Below are 21,188 nucleotides of genomic sequence, written 5' to 3'. Positions count from 1 at the left end.
GCTAAAATAGCAGACCCATTTCAATCGGGTTTCGAAAAGAACCTAGGGACCTCCGCCAATGTTATGCTGATCAGCATCCTGAAGTCCAAAGTCCTAGAAGGCCAACCGAGAATCTTCATTGCTACGATCGATTTGGTCCAGGCCTTCGACCATGTCAATAGAGGTAAATTATGGACGAAACTCGAAAAACAAAACTGCCCACTATTTATCCTGGAACCAATGAAGGCCTTGCATAGCGACACCTCCGTCAGAGTCCGGCTTAACGCAGCAGGCTCGTTGTCTACAATCATAAAGACAGCGAGAGGTGTCAAACAGGGGTGCCCTCTGGCACCAGCATTGTATAAAGCATACATGGCGGATATAGTGGACGCAGAAAACGACACCCGTTCATTTCCTCCTCAAATAGGTAAGCAGAAAGTGACACATCTGCTCTACGCGGACGACATTCTTTTATTTGACCAAACGCCCATTGGGCTCCAGAGACAACTGGATAGCCTATCCTGCTACCTAAAGAAAAACGATCTGGAACTTAACACCTCAAAGACCAAAATAATGATCATGGAAAAAGGATCTAAACAGAGTAGACGCCCCCAGTGGTTTGCAAATTCAGAAAAACTGGATACAGTAAAGAGCTTCACATACCTGGGGGTCAAACTATCGTGCAGCAGAATTGAAATAACAATGCAAGAACATCTATTCTCCAAGGCAAAAACACAAGCAGCACAAGCCGTATCTTTGGAACGTAAATTCGGAAAATTCTCAATCCTGCCAATAATAAGATTCTTCAAAGCAAAAGCCACTCCAGCTCTAACCTACGGAGCAGAGGCAATGCCTTATCTGCCGAAAACACTGTGGGCAAAACTGGAAGGAATATTTTGGCGGAGAGTGCTCCGATTGCCAAACTCCACCCCAGTAGCAAACATTCGACGGGAATTAAGTTTGCAATCATTGAAATCAGTGGTGGAGAGAAATAGCTTATTGTTCCTGGGAAAGATTCTAAGGCACCCACGACCAAAAATCCTGGAAATCATTTTTGCAGAAATGAGGAGCGGCCAAAATCGAATGCTAACAACATGGTATAAAAACCTTCTAGATCAAGCTGAAAATATTGGTTGTTCTGAATGGGAAATCGAACGCATTCCTGGAAAAATAAAGAAAAAATTAAAATTACAAGATTGGATCGAAACACTTGAAATAGCTGATGAACACACAACTTCGGCCCATCACACAACCAACACACAAAAGCTGGATGATGTAAGAAACTACTTAAAAAAGTTCCCAGACAAAAGACTGCGTACAATCTTTCTGAGAGCTTGCTTAAACATCTTGAAGACAAATGAGATCCTTTACACCAGGAAACAATCAATGACCAACAAGTGCCGTTTCTGTGCAAGTGGGGACACCGAAACTCTTAGACATCTACTCCTTCACTGTCCTGGTACGAGCAACCCCAGACAAACCTATCTTCACCCACACGGATCAAAGCTCCAGACCATAAGGGAAGAGGATTGGTGGAACAAGCTTATGAGTGGGGATTCAATTTCACTGACTATTGCAACTGCAAAATTCCTGGACAGTTTGAAATTAGAAGAAAAGGACACTTGAGATCAAAACGAAAAACAGCATCTCCTAACCTAGAAGAAACAGTACCCTAAAGAATATCATAAAGAAGAAACAAAATAATTAACGATCTTAAGAAGCACCCCACAACAGAGTGAAGGAAAAGATCTTGTAAAAATTGAAATACAATTAAAATACAAGTAAAACAAAAAAAAAAACAAAAAATAAGTTACAAGAGTTACTGCTTACCTCAATCTGGGGTTCCCTGATTTCAAATGCACTTGTAATTGTATATTACATCCATAGGCTTTACTCACCTAGTATAACTGTGTGTTAGGACAAAAGTAGTTTTAGGTTTTTACTGCACCTAGAATAAGTGTTTCACCATTCACCAAAAGTATATTGTCCGGTTGACTGATCACGTGATTTGTGCTAAGAATAATTATACAACTGGAAGGGTCTACTGCCCTTGCATTACTGGATGTAATTGTAGAAAGTAACCATTGGTTTTTACTTCCCAAGAATAGGCTTGGCCTATACTACATGTTTATGAAAAGGTTTTGACTTCCCTAGAACTACTGTTAGGTGTTCCAAATAAGGTACATACTTGGGTCTGTGTACTTTCAAGTTAGTGTGTTTTTATACTGCAATTTCATATAATATGTTAGTATTTCCTTACCCCTAGATTTATCTGGGCCTACCTGTATTTAAATAAATCTTTTATTTTTACAATACATAGTGTTTCAGTGTTTCTTTGGATCATTTGTATGACAATTTCATTTGCACTTATTCTACTGCCCTCTCTCCCTCCCAAAATAAGCCTGGATGCTCTGTCTACACTACCATGAACTCAGGTGGTACAGCCTTATACTCTTATACTAAGAGTGGAGTCTTGTACTGCCTCAGTTGAATGGTTTTACTAAGATCTTATTGGTGACATCTCTGCCCATCATAAATAACTGGACTTCATTGCAAAATTAAATTGATTTCTCAAGTGATGGCAAACTCATAATCCTGGCCATACCCTCACTATACTGCATGCATTAAAGTTAATTGCAGCATGTGGTATTCTGATGGGCATTCCAGCCAGGCTCACAATGAGGGTCTCACTGCAAGTTTACATCAATGAAAGTAGTCTATATGGCATGCAATTGTGTGGGCATTTTCCAGGAGCAAGGGTCTCCGCCATTTACATATCATGCATTGACTTAGGCATAACCCACTGCAACCATGTTTGCCCATATTTATGCAGGAGCATGATTGTGACCTGCTCCTTACAGAATGTACTGATCTCATGCAGGAAACCAGTGTTACTATGGTTCTGTCGAATGAAGAGAGGTTATCAGTTCTGTGATTTGACTGGTTGTAATAGGGGCTTCCACCCATGTGCTGTGTGCCCACAGAGTCTGAGCACACCTGCCTCCACTAGCATTTCCCCCTCCTCCTCTGGGAGTGGAAAGTGAATGTATAGCTCAGTGCGGGACTCTTGAAAGAGCTGGACAATTGCGTAAAGGGTATGCACCTGTCTATGGCTTGGTTATTGCTGACCCTCAGTCCTCCAACTTCTGCAGGAGCCATGCTAGAGTCCTTCCTTCCTCATCCAATACCTGTGTAGTGTTGCAGTATATTGCCTTGACTTATTCCTCCACAGTCCAATCAATGCTAGGCTTACTTGTGCTTCATGTCATTTATTTGTATTTCCCAACCACTTGAGGGTCACCCTCGTTCAACTCTTTCTCAAGCTTGAGATTTCTGGAAGTCAACACTCCCTTGACTGTCACCTCCATGGCTCTGCACTTCCCTCTGGTGACAACACTGAATGTGTACCACACAAGCCCCGCCTCCCAAACTGTTTCTTCATTTGCCTGGGAGGAACAGGCTGTTGTGTCTTCGATGCAATACCTGAAGGCCTCATTGCTTACTGGTTGCATATGCAACATCAGGCATGGTCCACTGGCCTCTGGTCACAGCACAGGCCCACATTGCACAGCAGAGACGCCCAGAGCAATGATTCACAATACTGCATATCCCACCTGTCTGATTCGGTATTACCCAAATTGTTTGTTTACAATTGCTCGAATGAACAATTGACCGATTTTAAAGGGTCACAATTGACCTTTTCACAATTGACCGCATATATATATATATATATATTTGTAAAAATGAACACACGCGGATGGGGAATTGTAGCACTACAAAAAACTCCCCAAGATAGCGTGTCAGACACAGTCCCTTGCACACATAACCATACCAAATTCTAGTGAAAAAAATAGTCTTTATTTTAGTTTAAAAAAAGACACATAACCAACCCGACATGCAAAATAGCATTATCAGGGTAGACACAAAATTAGTGACCTCCCCCCATGGCACACAGGTCTAAAAAAACACTCACTCCCTTAGGGTGGAAGTTCGCCACATGCTCCGCTTGTTTCACCAAGCTTCCTCAGGCTGATTAACATCCACATTCGTGAAAAACACCAATTTAAATGAAAAACGGGTACAAATGCGGCTCAAGCGTTAGGCTCCTCCCCTTCCTCCTGTTAGTTCAAATCATGTGATCACCTTGGGCCTAAGTCCCAACTGTGTGAATAAAGCTGCCATGATGGACTAGCTAAATCGCCCAATATGCGAATGGTGCTGTATATGAAAATGATTTTATTCAGCAGTCAAATACGTAAATGACTTTGATGTGAGGCAAAAAAATTCACCCAAAGCTCTAAAAAGTTGCGTTTGCAATTCCCAATTAAAAACACATTTTGTTGCAACATGTGCAATTAGTAGATGATGTTCGGCGCTAATGTGCTATATATTAACATGCTTTATGTTTGTCCAACTTGATAAACATCAAACCATTACGCCCCAAGGATTGGAGTGTTAAAGAGGCCACAGATCTGGGTGCAGCACAGACATTTCTGACAGTTTCAAATGACGCACAATTCTGTGCACCTAAGTATTCCCATAGGTTAATTTGGTGCCACTAGGTAGTTTATCTACATCTTTTATCAAAGTGCAAATGCAAAAATCTGTCTAAAGTGCAAGTGCAATGTACATTACAAGTGAGCCTATTAAAGGTTTAGTGTCATAAAATACCTAATGATAGGCGGCAGCATATACATCAGATTAGAGGCAGCATAATCTTAGTAAAATACTGAAATGCTTAAACCCTTTGATGAGAAACAAAGCCACAGTCATCAAATAGCAATTGGAAACAGCATGGTTCATATCGAAAAGTGCCAGTGCATTGATAAAAACATACTCCATAAATGAACAATAGTTAAAGTGCTAACGTTTGTAAAGTGCAAATGCTTAAACCCGCTGATGTAAAACACCATCATAACCATCACTTTATGATTTAAAGCAGCATACTTCAAATTCAAAGTGCCTGTGCAGTAATGCGACATTCTTGGTAAATGAATAAATGAACACTGAATAAAGTGCTAATGCAATGTTGTCCTTTGTTCTAAGAAAGGACAAGTCCCAGCTACATCTCTCGACAAGATACATAATATCCAAAAAATACACCATTTTAAAAATAATATATCAGATTTTAAAAGATATGAAGATTAAAATATCTGGGTCTCGATCAGCACAATCATCTCTGTTGTTATGGTAATGCCTGGGTCTTAGGGGCCATTGTGCTAGAGTAAGTAGATCACGTGGTTACCACTCACTTCTTACCTGGATTCACTTCTAGCACTTCTTGACAGGCAGAGGGACTTACTGCAAAAATACATATAAAACTGGGTCAATGTTAAGCCCATTGGGCCTCAGTGTGTCAAATTTGCAGATCAGAGGCTCCTTTAGTTGTCTCAACTTCAGCTCTCTGTTACCCAGTCTCTTGTGTATTGGAACATGCGCAATACCCACAAATGTCATTTCATTTACATTTCCTCCATGTTTCTCCAAGAAATGTCCTGTCAGTGGATTTGTGACATCCCCATTTTTAATCGCTCTATAGTGCTGTAGGATGCGTAGCTTTAGAGGCCCTATAGTTGAGCCAATATAATGGAGGCCACAAGTCCAAGTAATGGCATATGCCACAAATTTAGTGATGCATGTCATTTTGTGTTTGTACTTCCATCCCATCCCATTGTGACCAGTAAAAGGTAGTTTTGATACAAAGTCACACATTTTGCAATTTGCACATTTGCGAAAACCTGCCACATTTGATTTCAGAAATTGGCTAGGGGATTTGGTATCTGTGATGACCATACTTGGAGAAAGTAAATTCTTAAGAGTTGGGCGACCAGCAGTAGCTCACCTTAGCTGCTTTTGAGTGGAGTGAGAGTGTTATAGGGGGAGCTTCATCATAACAGTTCCAGCCTGCTCTCGGTATATTTACTAGCGTAACCAACGGACTAAAGATCTTTCAAACCATCATTATGTCATCATTGGTTTGATAATATGGCAGAACAGGTAGAGGCCAAGAGACGAGCAGTGGCGTGTATTCTCTTTGACAAGGACCAGGTGGCCGCAGCAACTTCAGTGGAGAGCAGCCTACCAGCAAGTCTTACACTACAACAAAAATTAGACAAATTTGAAAAAATCAAGAAAAAAGAAAAAATGGTGGGAGGCAATGACCCTACAAACATATCTAGATGTCCAAACGAATCCCGAGGGGACTGAGAATCCTGACTATTCCCACCTTTGAGGACATTGATCCTAAACTGATAGAGGAATGGACACAACATACTAACGAATGTTCCTTCAAGATGATAGAAAGTCTTATCAAATATGCCAAGACAGATAGGATCAAATTGATAAAAGATATTGAAGAGATGGAAGAGCAACTCTTCTCCTCAGAAGACGGTGATGAGTGCAAAAAAAGAATATCCAGAGTGGAAGAGAATTCCGAGAGACATGAGGGAGAAATCAGAACTCGCAAGCAACTAAAATTCAAGCGGGATCGTTTGGATTACGACCAGGGCAGAATATATACGTTTGCCATGCGTTTTGACGCACCCATCAAACAAAGACTGGAACAAATAACCACTAACAATCAAGTACCAGCAATGACATCAGAGGAGCCGAGTAGCTCTGAAGTTGACGTATCGGATACAAATGGCTCAACGTCAAAAAGGCTACATTTTTTAGAAGAGTTCAAACTACTACATTTGGAAAGCAGAAAGGACAAGGAAGAGGGGCAAAGCAGGAAAAACAAAATGAGGCGGGGGTGCCAACACAGGCAGTCAGCCCAACGTGACCACGCGATCTGGAAACAACCCGAAGGGCAGGCTGAGAGGCAAGAAGACCTACAGCTAAAGATCTTCAAAATCTCTAACCGAGTCCTGACTAAAGAAGAAACATCAGTACTATTGTTAGGTCTGTCCTTTAGCCCTACCTACCTTTATGACTATACCACAATGAGAATCAGCCTCTTCAAATTCCTGAGAAAACTAAAACTTACTAAATTCCATGCTACCAAAGTCAATGAGGGACCCAGGAGAAAAGAGAAACCGTATTGACCGATCTCTCCCCTCACAGACAAAGATGTGGTTAGTCTAATGTGTCTCGCAATATGACACAGGAAACAGAAGCAGAATGGGAAAGAGCCACCTCTGTGGACAATGTTACACTAGAGGAGCAATTTTGTATATATACCGATGTTCCCTGCCCTATTAACTTTAAACCAAAGTCTATTTTTTGTCCAAATGTTGTATGCAGTTCTATTGACACTTTTGAAAGTTTTGTCTTACAAGATCTCAAGAAGCTTCCTATTAAAATACTACCATCCTGCAGAAACTTAAGTTTTCTGCAATCTAAAGCACTAGAGGTTTTGAGGAATGACCATACTATAGTGATACGACCCTCAGACAAAGGAGGTGGGATAGTCATTATGAACAGTGAAAAATATGACTTGGAAGCTAGTAGACAATTAGGCATGATGGACAACTACATAAAGGTGGACAAAAATATGTTAACGGAAACCAATGTCCTATTTTATTCTATGTTACATAACTGGTGTGAACTGGAATTAATTAATGATGAAGAATATTGGTTCCTAAAAAAACCCTTTCCCGTCACGCCTTTAATCTACTTTAACCCCAAAATCTACAAAAGTCTCATTGACCAGCCTGGACGGCCTATAGTTTCCTCTATGTGGAGTCTTCTTGAAAATGCTTCCAAATTTCTTGATTACTTTTTTCAACCCTTTGTTGTTAGCCTCAGTTCTTAAATACGGGACACCTCAGAACCTCTGACAATCCTTAAAAATGTCAATTCGGAACCTGAATATATTCTGGTTTCACTTGACGTCGTCTCGTTATACACCTCGATAAAGCATAAAGCAGGGGTCAAAGCATGTAGATTACTTTTGGAGTCCAGAACTATCAGCCATCGACAGCATAATGAAATGCCGTTAGAAAAGCTTCTATTTTGTTTGGAACACAACCACTTTTTGCATGAGTCTTCTATTTACAAGCAAACACAAGGGACGGCGATGGGGTCTTGTATGGCCCCAACCTACGCCAACCTCTATATGGGGTGGTGGGAATCAAAAGTGGCATGGGCAGAAGAAATGGAGGAGTTTACGAAGCACATAATCATTTGGGACCAATTTATAGATGATCTATTTATAATATGGGACGGTACCAAGATACAGTTGGACAACTATGTGGAAACTTTTAATGTCAATGATTACAATCTAGAATTGACAGCTGTTTCAAGTAATAAAGAACTGGTTTTCCTGGATGTTCGGTTTACGGTAGCCAACAATATATTAACAACCAAATTATTTAGGAAACAAACTAGCTCCAATTCTACACTGCATGCTCAAAGCCACCAACCCACCTCATTGACAAATTCGATCCCCTATGGTGAGTTTTTGAGAGCAAAAAGGGCCTGTAGCATAGAAACTGACTACCAAATAGAAGCTAAACACATAGGTCATAGATTTGTAGAACAAGGTTAAAACAAGAAAGTGGTATCAGACTGTTTTGATAAAGCTGAAGGTATCAATAGATCTGAATTATTTAAAATTCACAAAAGACAAAAAGATGAAAAGATGAGATTCATTATGGGTTATGACCACCAAGCCCAAAACATCAAACACATTATGAAAAAGCATTGGAATGTTCTTTTAGCTGATCCTGATTTGAAAAAAAGTGCTAGGCAATACCCCTAATGCAACATACCGCAAAGCCCCAACTCTTAAGAATTTACTTTCTCCGAGTATGGTCATCACAGATACCAAATCCCCTAGTCCATTTCTGAAATCAAATGTGGTAGGTTTTTGCAAATGTGCAAATTGAAAAATGTGTGACTTTGTATGAAAACTACCTTTTACTGGTCACAATGGGATGGAAGTACAAACCCAAAATGACATGCAACACTAAATTTGTGCTGTATGCCATTACATGTACTTGTGGCCTCCAACATATTGGCTCAACTATAGGGCCTCTAAAGCTACGCATCCTACAGCACTATAGAGCGATTAAAAATGGGGATGTCACGAATCCACTGACAGGACATTTCTTGGAGAAACATGGAGGAAATGTAAATGAAATGACATTTGTGGGTCTTGCGCATGTTCTAATACACAATAGACTGGGTAACAGAGAGCTGAAGTTCAGACAACTGGAGGCGTCTCTGATTTGCAAATTTGACACACTGAGGCCCAATGGGTTTAACATTGACCCAGAATTAAATGTATTTTTGCAGTAAGTCCCTCTGCCTGTCAAGAATTGCTAGAAGTGAATCCATGTAAGAAGTGAGTGGTAACCATGTGATCTACTTACTCTAGCACAATGGCCCCTAAGACCCAGGCATTACCATAACAACAGTGATGATTGTGATGATCGAGACCCAGATATTTTAATCTTGATATCTTTTCAAATCTGATATATTTTTAAAAAAATTGTGTATTTTTTGGATATCATGTATCTTGTCGAGAGATGTAGCTGGGACTTGTCCTTTCTTAGAACAAAGGATAACATTGCATTAGCACTTTATTCAGTGTTCATTTATTAATTTACCAAGAATGTCGCATTACTGCACAGGCACTTTGAATTTGAAGTATGCTGCTTTAAATCATAATGTGATGGTTATGATGGTGTTTTACATCCGCGGGTATAAGCATTTGCACTTTACAACAGTTAGCACTTCACCTATTGTTCATTTATGGAGTATGTTTTTATCAATGCACTGGCACTTTTCGATATGAACCATGCTGTTTCCAATTGCTATTTGATGACTGTGGCTTTTTTTCTCATCAAAGGGTTTAAGCATTTCAGTATTTTACTAAGATTATGCTGCCTCTAATCTGATGTATATGCTGCCGCCTATCATTAGGTATTTTATGACACTATACCTTTAATAGGCTCACTTGTAATGTACATTGCACTTGCACTTTAGACAGATTTTTGCATTTGCACTTTGATAAAAGATGTAGATAAACTACCTAGTGGCACCAAATTAACCTATGGGAATACTTAGGTGCACAGAATTGTGCGTCATTTGAAACTGTCAGAAATGTCCATGCTGCACCCAGATCTGTGGCCTCTTTAACACTCCAATCCTTGGGGCATAATGGTTTGATGTTTATCAAGTTAGACAAACCTAAACCATGTTAAAATATAGCGCATTAGCGCCGAACAACATCTACTAATTGCACATGTTGCAACAAAATGTGTTTTTAATTGGGAATTGCAAGCACAACTTTATAGAGCTTTGGGTGAATTTCCTTGCCTCACATCAAAGTCATTTACGTATTTGACAGCTGAATTAAATAATTTTCATATACAGCACCATTCGCATATTGGGCAATTTAGCCAGTCCATAATGGCAGCTTTATTCACACCGTTGGGACTTAGACCCAAGGTGATCACATGATTTGAACTAACAGGAGGAAGGGGAGGAGCCTTACGCTCGAGCCGCGTTTGTTCCCGTTTTTCAGTTAAATTGGTTTTTTTCACAAATGTGGATGTTAACCAGCCTGAGGAAGCTTGGTGAAACAAGCGGAACGCGTGGCGAACTGCCACCCTAAGGGGGTGAGTGTTTTTTTAGACCTGTGTGCCATGGGGAGAGGTCACTAATTTTGTGTCCACCCTGATAATGCTATTTTGCATTTGCATGTCGTGTTGGTTATGTGTCTTTTTTTAAACTAAAATAAAGACTATTTTTTTCACTAGAATTTGGTATGGTTATGTGTGCAAGGGACTGTGTCTGACACGCTGTCTTGGGGAGTTTTTTGTAGTGCTACAATTCCCCATCCACGTGTGTTTTTTACAAATATTTGGGGATTTTGCCATAATTCCCTGTCCCTAGCGCTACAAGAGAGGTAGTGCACTACTGTTGGCAACTTTTTTTTCCCATATATATATATATATTACACAGCCACGGTAGTGGCTGTGTAGTTATGGTTAAATTGCTAATCCCATAGGAAGAGCACTTTTTGGGTGGATTATAACTTCGCTCTCCCTGGACGAATCCTCACCAGACTTTGCAAAAAAAGCATATGGGTCACTCTGAATTGTTCTGCAAAGTTTGGTGAGGTTTGGTCCAGGGGTGGCAAAGTTATAGGTGGGGTCCCAAAACTTATTTTTTTGCCATAGACTGAATGGGGAAAAAAACTTTGCTCACGCCTACAGCCCAAACCACTGGATGGATTTTCACCAAATTTAGATCAGGAGCAGCGGCTTGGTCCCGAAAACGTGCTTTGGCAAATTTGGTGAAAATCCGTCCAGTAGTTCTTTTAAAAATGACCAAAAAGTAGGTCACAAAAAATTAGTGATATCTTTGTTCGGTCCGCGGACACACTTCCCTGTTCGCTCCGAGGACAGGGTCCTGATTGGCTGGGCGATGTGCGTCATTTCCGCGGACATTGGACGTGCTCGCTGATTGGGTGGATGAGAGCATGTGGTGCGTCAGATTTTCTGGGCACGCCCGCCATCTTGTATTCGCGGACATCTGGGGACAGCGCAGTCAAACTTGGCGGAAAAATACTATTTAGTCATGTGTGTTGGCGTGTAAGACTGTTTGGGGAGGGTGGGGGAGTAAGAGATGGGTTAAATGTTGTATTTATTTAGGTGGCAGGCACCCCTGTTGTGTTCATTCTCACCGCGGACAAGACGGGTGTCCTAAAATGTTCGTAAATAAACTAAATGGGTGTGTCCTGAGGACACTACGCCTGTCCGTATGGTTCGTAGGCAAGTTGAAACTGTTCTAAGAACACATCAAGTGTCCTGGGATGTTTGTCAATAAACAATATGGGGGTGTCCTGAGGATGCTATGCCTGTCCGTATTGTCCGTAGGCAAGTTGAAATTGTTCTAAGAACACATCAAGTGTCCTGGGATGTTCGTAAATAAACAAAATGGGGGTGTTCTCAGGACGCTATGCCTATCCGTATTGTTCGCAAGCAAGTTGAAACTGTCCTAAGAACACACGCGGTGTCCTGAAATGTTCGTAAATAAACGAAATGGGTGTGTCCTGAGGACGCTATGCCTGTCCGTATTGTTCGCAGACAAGTTGAAACTGTGCTAAGAACACAGGCGGTGTCCTGAAATGTTTGTAAATAAACGAAATGGGGGTGTCCTGAGGACACTGTCCGTATTGTTCATGGGCAAGTTGAAATTGTTCTAAGAACTCATCAAGTGTCCTGGGATGTTCGTAAATAAACAAAATGGGGTTGTCTTGAGGACGCTATACCTGCCCGTACTGTTCGTAGGCAAGTTGCAGCTGTTCTAAGAACACCTAGAGCGTCCTGGGATGTTCGTAAATAAACAAAATGGGGGTGTCCTGAGGACGCTATACCTGTCCGTATTGTCTGTAGGCAAGTTGAAACTGTTCAAAGAACACAGGCGGTGTCCTGAAATGTTCGTAAATAAACGAAATGGGGGTGTCCTGAGGACGCTGTATGTATTGTTCGTGGGCAAGTTGAAATTGTTCTAAGAACTCATCAAGTGTCCTGGGATGTTCGTAAATAAACAAAATGGGGGTGTCCTGAGGACGCTATACCTGTCCATACTGTTCGTAGGCAAGTTGAAACTGTTCTATGAACACATCATGTGTCCTGGGAGGTTCGTAAATAAACATGTTCGTAAATAAACAAAATGGGGGTGTCCTGAGGACGCTATACCTGTCTGTATTGTCCGTAGGCAAGTTGAATCTGTTCTTAGAACACACGCGGTGTCCTGAAATGTTTGTAAATAAACAAAATGGGGGTGTCCTGAAGACACTATACCTGTCCGTACTGTTCGTAGGCAAGTTGAAATTGTGTTGAGAACACTCATATTGTTTGTGGACATTAAAAGTGCCCATATGGCATAGTTAAAATGTTTGATTCTATGGGTGTGGTCTATGGGTGTGATATGCTGCAGTGGTTGTGGCCAGGGCATTTGGCATGCACCCAAGACTACATTTATAAGCACTGAAGTTAGAAAGCCCACTATGGAAGTAATATGCTGTAGTGGTTGTGGCTAGGGCCTAGAGTCTTGGGTGAATAGCCAAGACCAAATTTATAAGCACTGAAGTTATAAGCCACTATGGGAATGGTATGCTGTAGTGGTTGTGGCCAGGGCCTAGAGTCTTAGGTGCATGGACAAGACAAAATTTATAAGCACCGTAGTTATAAGCCACTATGGGTGTGATTTGCTGCGGTGGTTGAGGCCAGGGCCTAGAGTCTTGGGTGCATGGCCAAGACCAAATTTATAAGCACTGAAGTTATAAGCCACTATGGGTGTGATTTTCTGCGATGGTTGTACTTATTATAATATACTTACTGTTTGGTTTAGTAACTGGAATACATATATTCCTTGTTAATTTCTGTGATAAAAGAAAAGATCAGGTTAGTATTGGTACTTTGTAACGACTTATAACATTGAATAATCAACATTTTTTTATTTTTTTGACCCTCACATTTAGTAGATTACAAACCAGTGTACTGTGCAATTTGCTCAGTTTCTGTGTCTGTTGCTAAAATCATTGGGTCGGTGGGAAAAAAATCCATATTGGATTAAAAAAAATACTTTTTTTGTTATGCTACAGTCTATTTGTTTGTTTGTGTTCAGTGTTCACTTGTTGTTTCTGGCTAATGTTCTATATGTTGGCTTGTTGCAGGTTTTTGGAGCAGTTAGATACCTGTTGGAATATTGTAACTGTGTATTTTTTGTTATAATGAAGTGGTATTGATTTATCTGTTTGGATATCGTAAAATCTTGGGGCAGTTAGATACCAGTTGGCGTATTCTAACTGTCTATTTTTTGTTATAATGTAGTGGTATTGATTTATCTGTTTGGTTATTGAAAATCTTGGGGCAGTTAGATACCAGTTGGCGTATTCTAACTGTTTATTTTTTTATATAATTTAGTGGTATTCATTTATCTGTTTAGTTGTTGTAGAATCTTGGGACAGTTAGATACTTGTTGGCATATTCTAACAGTTTATAGATTTTAAATTGAACTTTTGTTAATGTTTAAGTACAGATTAGTTAATGCATTTTGGTTTTAAGAAGATTAAATAAGCGTTTGTAAGATTTTCTGGTAATCTCTGATTTAGCGTAATGATACTATCATTACATTCGAACCATCTACATTTTTTTTTATATATGCAGTATAGTGACCTGCATTGGTTGTGGCTCCTGTGTGGTAGATTATACCTATTGTTCTGAAGGTTTTCTTACCAAGTGATACTTGACCATGTGTCTCCCTATATACGAAGCAAATTTCCCTCAGCTTCTCATCAAACTTCGGGCGGATCTGGCCAGATGGGATAAACTGACGATCTCATGGCTTGGCAGGCTGAATGCCATAAAAATGACCTGCCTCCCGAGGTTTCTCTATCCCTTTCAGATGCTCCCTATCAAAATACCCGAACAATACTTTACACAGGTTAAAAGGGAGATTCTGAAATTCCTGTGGCAAGGGAAAAAGGCCAGGATCGCCTATACCACGTTGACCCTGCCCAAAGATAAAGGAGGGGTGTGCCTCCCTGACATCAAAGTATACTATGCCTCAGCCCAGCTGCAAGTGTTTGTCCCTCACCTATGCAGCCACAAAGAGCCACAGTGGATAGCAATGGACAATCACTACTTAGACCCAGCGACACTGAGGGAATGGATATGGGCTCTGAGGAAGACAGTGCTAAAGAAAACGAGGGAACACCCACTCTTTGCCACTATATGGGATATATGGAGGGAGGGTCCAGGAATGAAGGGAATCACAACATGGCCATCCCCATTGAGTCACCTATGGTCCCCCAGTATCAACAACCACATCCCTAACGTCGACAGATTTCAGGCATGGTATGAGACGGGCCTGGAGAGGGTGGGCCAGCTTCTCCGCAGTGACTCTTTCATTACTCTCCCAGAAGTGACCGAAGCTCTGAACATCGGAGTACTGTCCACTTTCCACTACTTACAAATCAAAGGGGTACTGACACAGGCAGCATGGACTGAAAAATTTAGTCGAGAGTTCACCCCTTCCGAGGAAAAGCTAGACTCCAAGACTGATAAGAAGGGCCTAATTTCCCTCATGTACAAACTCATTCTCGAAGGGGGTAGTGGGTCCACGCCGAAACTCAGAAGGCGATGGGAGACCGATGTGGGGACAGAAATAGAGGATGACGAGTGGGACAAAATGTGTATTATAGCTACATGTACCTCCATATCATGTCAATATAAGCTCCACTCCATCAAACTTCTGCACCGCTGGCAATATGACCCGTATAAATTATCTAAGATGTACCAATCCTCAGCCCCCACCTGTTGGCGCGACTGTGGGCAGGTAGCTGACTACTGGCACATGTGGTGGGGTTGCCCCAAGATTAAGATGTTCTGGGATGAGGTCCTGGGGTGGATCAGACACATGGACGGGATACATAGAACTGCCGACCCACATCTGGTCCTGTTTAGCCTCGAGAGAATAGACGATGAATGGACGAGGGTCCGTGGCATAACCCCCCATCTGTTATTGGCAGCACGAGCTCTAATTGCGACTAAATGGAAATCGCTCACGACCCTGACTAAGAAGGAGTGGGTTAATGTGGTACAGAATATATGTACCATGGAGAAAATTACTGCATCCCTACATGGCAGGGCGACACAATGTGAGCTCCTGTGGTCGGAATTCTTAAATACACACACATCTAACAAACACACACCACTGGACTATGAGGTGCCCCCACCTTGAGGGAGACGTACTTGACTCCCTGTTTCCCGTGTTTGGTCTCCCTTCACCTGGCTCAGGCCTTTTTCCGCTTCATTGCCAGAGACGCCACACACGGGATCAAAATATGTCCCCCCCATGGCGGCCCCTTGAATGCATCTTACTACATAAGTCTCAGCCCCTGAAGATACACGCTTTACCATGACACCTCAACCTCTACGCAACACGACTCTCATTCCCGGGGGGGAGGGTGGGGGGAGGGGGAGTAATGTTTAAATATGTGAGGAATGAGAAAGGTTCTGCTTAATGTCTCGGGCATTATTAGTAGTAAGCACAATTTACTGATGTTGACATGAGACGTGAAAAAGCGTGTTACTAATAGGTTTTTCTTGTGCTTACATGTGTAACCTTTTTCTGTTCTGCTGTAATGCGAGAATTGTTAATGTTAAAAACCGAATAAAAACCAATTAAAAAAAAAAAATAGGCTCACCTTTCACTGGTGTCAATTGAAGAAGATCTCCGAAAACAATAATGTGTTTTCCTCCAAAGAGCTCTTTGTAGTTTGTTTTGAGTACTTCTTGTAATCTGAGGTGAATCAAAGCCAACATTAGGTTGGAGACCATGCTCACTTCATCTATTAGTAGCATTTTCATTTGTTTTAATACTCTGCGTAGTTCCATTGTAGCTTCTGTAGAAAGTTTGTAATAGTCTAATTTGTTTTGGTGTTCTACTGGCAGGAGTAGTAATCGATGTAAAGTGACACCGCCTATGTTGTAGGCAGCTAAACCTGTGGGAGCAGTGACAACAGCTGACAGTTTGTTGTTTGTCAATTGTTGAAGGAATTTGCTGATGATTTTGATTAAGAATGTTTTGCCAGAACCAGCTTCACCACTGACATACAGTAGTATAGGTTTGTAATTTTGCAAGGTGCATTCTTTATTTTCATGTTGTACACCATGTGCAGTTTCTTTTGTTACTTCTTGAAAAATGCTACGCTGCTCATTGTTTAGTTTTTATTGTAGTATAGTTAAGTCCTCTTTATGTTCATACTGACACATGGTGTTTTGAACTTCTGTCATAGCTAATTCTGCCTTATTCGCTATTAGTGGATGTCCCAGTGGTTCTTGGCTTCCTGTCACAGAAGATTGACTACTGTCAGGAGTGTCCTTATCCAGTTGGGCCTGGAGATCTTCGTGTTGCTGTCCATTGTGCAACATTGTTTTGTAGTGTGTAAAGTTTACATTGGTTATAGTGCTTTCATTTGCTTTGAAAGCATCTTTGTAGGAGTCATAGTTATCTAGTATTTCTTCTTCTTTTCTCCATGGTTTAAAGAGTTGTAGCAGTGACATGTAATATAGTACTTTATGTTGAGGAGTCTTTAATGACAATTTCATATGATTAATTAAACTTGGTTTGGTGAGTTTTACTAAGCTGCCTTCACAATTTGTCACTCTGTATCTACCTTTTTTTTCATCAGGTTTTATATTATTTTTGTATGTGGAGTTTTGGGCTATGTGAAAACATGGTTTCCAAAGTGGTACTTCTGTTTGGGTACTATGTGTCCAGCAAATTGTTTTTCAAAATGTCTTGGCTGTTGGGATAATTTTTGGTAATTGTTTCTATGTCGTCGTATGATTTGAGTACTCTTTGTCTAGATTTATCAGGACCAAGACATAGCCATACTATATTTTCAGATTTTCCAAACAAAGCAGTAACGGTTGAACGATCTGTGCTTCATAGGAGCCACATTCTCTATGGGAGAGCATTTTTATGCCCAAGCTGTAAAATTTCTGAGACACTGTTTTGTCTGATGACAGGTCATTCCAGAGGTCTTGAAGCTCTGTTTTTCCTGCTTTGGTTAAGTATGCTGTAACATATCGTGCAACTGCGGTGGAATTGTCTGCAATGTACTTACTGCACATCTATGTTTGCATTCCATAAGAGGGCAATGATTGCATTGTAATCCTTGATATATTTTTCTTCTTCTGTTCTTTTAATGTAATATGTATTTTTAGGTGATTTACCTTTAACACTATGTCTAACTGAAGACATGAAGGTGTTTATTTGAACTGTTTTTGTAACTGGTCTAGGGAAACCAAAGCGGCATTTGGTGTAGTATTTCCCTTTGTTTTTGTATTTGCGATGACAATATTTGCCACATTTGTGTCTTTGAAATTGTAAAATGTATGCATGAAGATCACTATTTGTTGCTTCCGATGGAATTTCACAAGTGACATATTTTTTGATAAACTGTAACACAGTGGCATCATTGTCTTGACCAAATTTAGGAGCATCTTTAATCCATAAAAGCATATGTGGTGCTCCTCTGGCTTGGTATTCTTTTCTCTTTTCTCCAAAAGAAGTGTTGCACTTCTCCGAGGGGAGGAACAGTTTTATTACAAATAAAGTGTAGCATAGCAATGAAGCGATGATGAAAATATCTTGAAACATTAACAGGATCTAGAGAACAAAGTTCTCCAGGTATTAGTATATCTATGTTTGTTTTGTTTTTGTTTGATATGCGTAGGAAATCATGTAAATCTTCCCATGCATATTCTGCACAACTTAATGTAACAAACCAAGTGGGTGGGCCAAGGTTTCTTATCATACAACGTACATCTCCATGACATTGGAACCAGTACTGTTTAGTACCACGCATGTTTGCTAATAGATTTGAAATACTTGATTGTAAAACCTCATCTTTTTCTTGCACTTTTTGAAATAATTGTGTAGCTGACATATTTTGAAAGTGGGTTCTTGATTTTAATGTGTGTGCAACTCCGTAACATAGAGTTGCTAGTTCACTTTCAAAGAGTAGATGGAATATGTATTCCACATTTTGTCTAAATCTGGGATCTTCAGAATACATACGTAACGAGCGGTGTTCTGATGCTGTTATTTGAATAGGTCTATCATCATGCCTTCCTCCTTTTTCCCATATGCTGATTGGTGATCCTTTTGTTTGTCGCATTTGGTACTTTTCTAGTGCATCTTCTACGGTGTCATTAGAGTGCAATGGATGAATTGTATAATGGTCTGAAGTATTGGATACTGTAGCAGGATCTAGAAGCTCAAATTGACCAGTTTCTGGTGACTCTTGAATTATTTCAGTGGTTTCCTTCAGGTTTTCTTCAATATTAATTTCTTTGTAGTATTCATTATTGTCTTTTAGATATTGCAAGGCTTGTCTAACTTTATGTAAGTCTACCAGTTGTTGCCAAATGTTTTTGGTTGTCTATTGTAGGTACACCATTTACTAAGATAATTAAAGATTGCTCCATTGGACGTTGCACTCCCAGAGTGTGCACTTTTTGTTTTAGATCTAATGGTAAATACACTATTTTGCCATGAATGCCTTTCACCAATTCAGAGGGAGGTAATTTTGCTGTTTTTGGTTGAAGGCGTATTATTGCTTGAAAGGGGTGCACCGTTTGAATTATGATGCTCTCAAATAAATTGAGTGGTTGTAGGGGTTTTGGTAGTGGGAATAATTCCAAATGATTTGTGATAGCACGTGAAGGAGTTTGGTTGTTGTCAAGTTTTAAAGTGCAGTAACTGCAAAGTATTAGGGGGTCAGTTATTTCGTATTTGTTTTTTGCTATAGGCAGAGAGCTAATTCAAACCATTTAGAATCTTCATTTTCTTCTATTTTGTATGTTAGGTCTACAGTTTTTGTGTTACTTTTATCAAAAGTTCTACGGCAACATACACACACATGGTTTGGTACTTCAGCAGAGGTATTTTTAAATTTCAGTATTTCCTTTTTGTATGTGTGTAGTAGAAGGTTGCCATGCGTAGAATTGTTGCTAGTCTGTTGTAAAGCTATTGCATTTTTTAAGTGGCTTTCACTCCCAAAATATTTTTTCTGGATATAGTCGATTTCCTCAAGTAGGTCTTTGGCTGTACCATGTAGAATAATGTTATTTAAATTGGCTAGTGCTAAAACAGGAATTTTAGCATAGTACAGTTTATAGACTAGATTTCTTATAGTTGAATGATGTGTTGATATTATTTTGATATGATGGAAGGTGTTTTTGCAAATAGGTCCTGAAATGTAGGCTAATGAATGTCTTTGTAGTCCTCTGTACTTGCGCACTGGACAGGTATCCATATTTTGCAGTAGTTTCATTTTGTCTTTGCCTTTCACATACTCATTGAGGAATTGGCGTAAAGACTTGAAAGATTTTTTGAGAATGTTACAAATTGACGTGCATGGCTATTAGTTTACTAGACGTTCTGGTTCAGTTGAATGGAGAGGTAATTCTAAGTTTTCTGGGGATATTTTTGTAAGCAGTATTTCTTGTTCTATTATGGTATTATTAACTTTTTCATAACCTCGTCCACTGCTATGTATGGCAATTTTATTTGTTTGCTTTTGTTTGTATGCTTCTTCATTAAAATATGGTTCTGTGCTTGTGGTGTGACTCCACTCACCTCCACAGATACTTAAGAAGTTATTTTTGTTGACATTTCGTTTATTGAGAATTCTTTTTTATAATGTAATCATTAGTTTTGTTAGTGGTTTCATTATGCCTAACACTAAAATAAATAACTTTCTTTTGAGAAGGATTGCACTGTCTATCAAAGCTTCTAAGATTAATTTTCTACGGTAGGTTTTAAGGGCTGTGCATGATTTCTCTCCTGTTTTTATAAGATTTTGAAGGACTCTGTGGCGGAACATTTTTGCTAAAATACTTTTTTTGGTATGCTTACTTGGCTCTATATCAAGATTTATAGGAACAGTTTTAGCAGTAGTGGTAGCTGAATTCTTGTTAATTGTTTTCTGTTTCGTTTTACATTTTGATAGAAGAGGCAAAGTTTCTGTACTTGAAGCTTCTTTTGTTTCGCTAAATGACTTTATTAACTGTTTTATTTGAACTTCTTGTACAAATTCTGCTAGAGATGGATGCTTATTTTGGACACTTCTATTTTCATTTGCTCTACTTCTGAGTTGCTTTCTACGGACTTGATTTTTGATAGGCATTCTTTAGGGTCTGTTGAAAAAAATAAAGAAGGTATGGGTTGGGGTGTTCTGCTATGTATGTGTGCTGTGTGCATGAGTGTCTGATTATGATGATAAAGATGTATGTGATGGTGTGTGATTGTGCATTGGGCAACTACAACTAGTTGGGATGGGTATTCTTGAATTTATGTGCTACTAAACTGGGGTTCAGATGACAGTAGAAAGTAAGCTAGTGGTGAGGAGAAGCACAAATAGTAAATCTAATGTTATAGAATTAAAACAGTTCTTTGTTCTATAATATTAACATTCTAGGGGCTGAGTTATTTCATTTGTGCGCCGAAAAATGGGGATGTGTGCGCCATTCTTTCTGCAAATCCCTGTTTAACAAATGGGGATTTGTGGACAGAATAGTGCACAATCTCTGTTTTTAGGTGCAGAAATACTATGAACGAACCCCACTGTGTGTTTGAGTATTAGTAAAAATATTATGGTGGTATTTAACTTACTTTTGTTTGTGGAATGAGCAGGTTTCTTCTGAGTTGTTGTTTGTCCTTCAGATTCTGCT

The sequence above is a fragment of the Ambystoma mexicanum genome, chromosome 11 (assembly GCF_040938575.1).
Source record: "Ambystoma mexicanum isolate Mex_15411 chromosome 11, UKY_AmexF1_1, whole genome shotgun sequence".
Lineage (NCBI taxonomy): Eukaryota > Metazoa > Chordata > Amphibia > Caudata > Ambystomatidae > Ambystoma > Ambystoma mexicanum.
Note: the sequence above shows the minus strand (reverse complement) of the source record.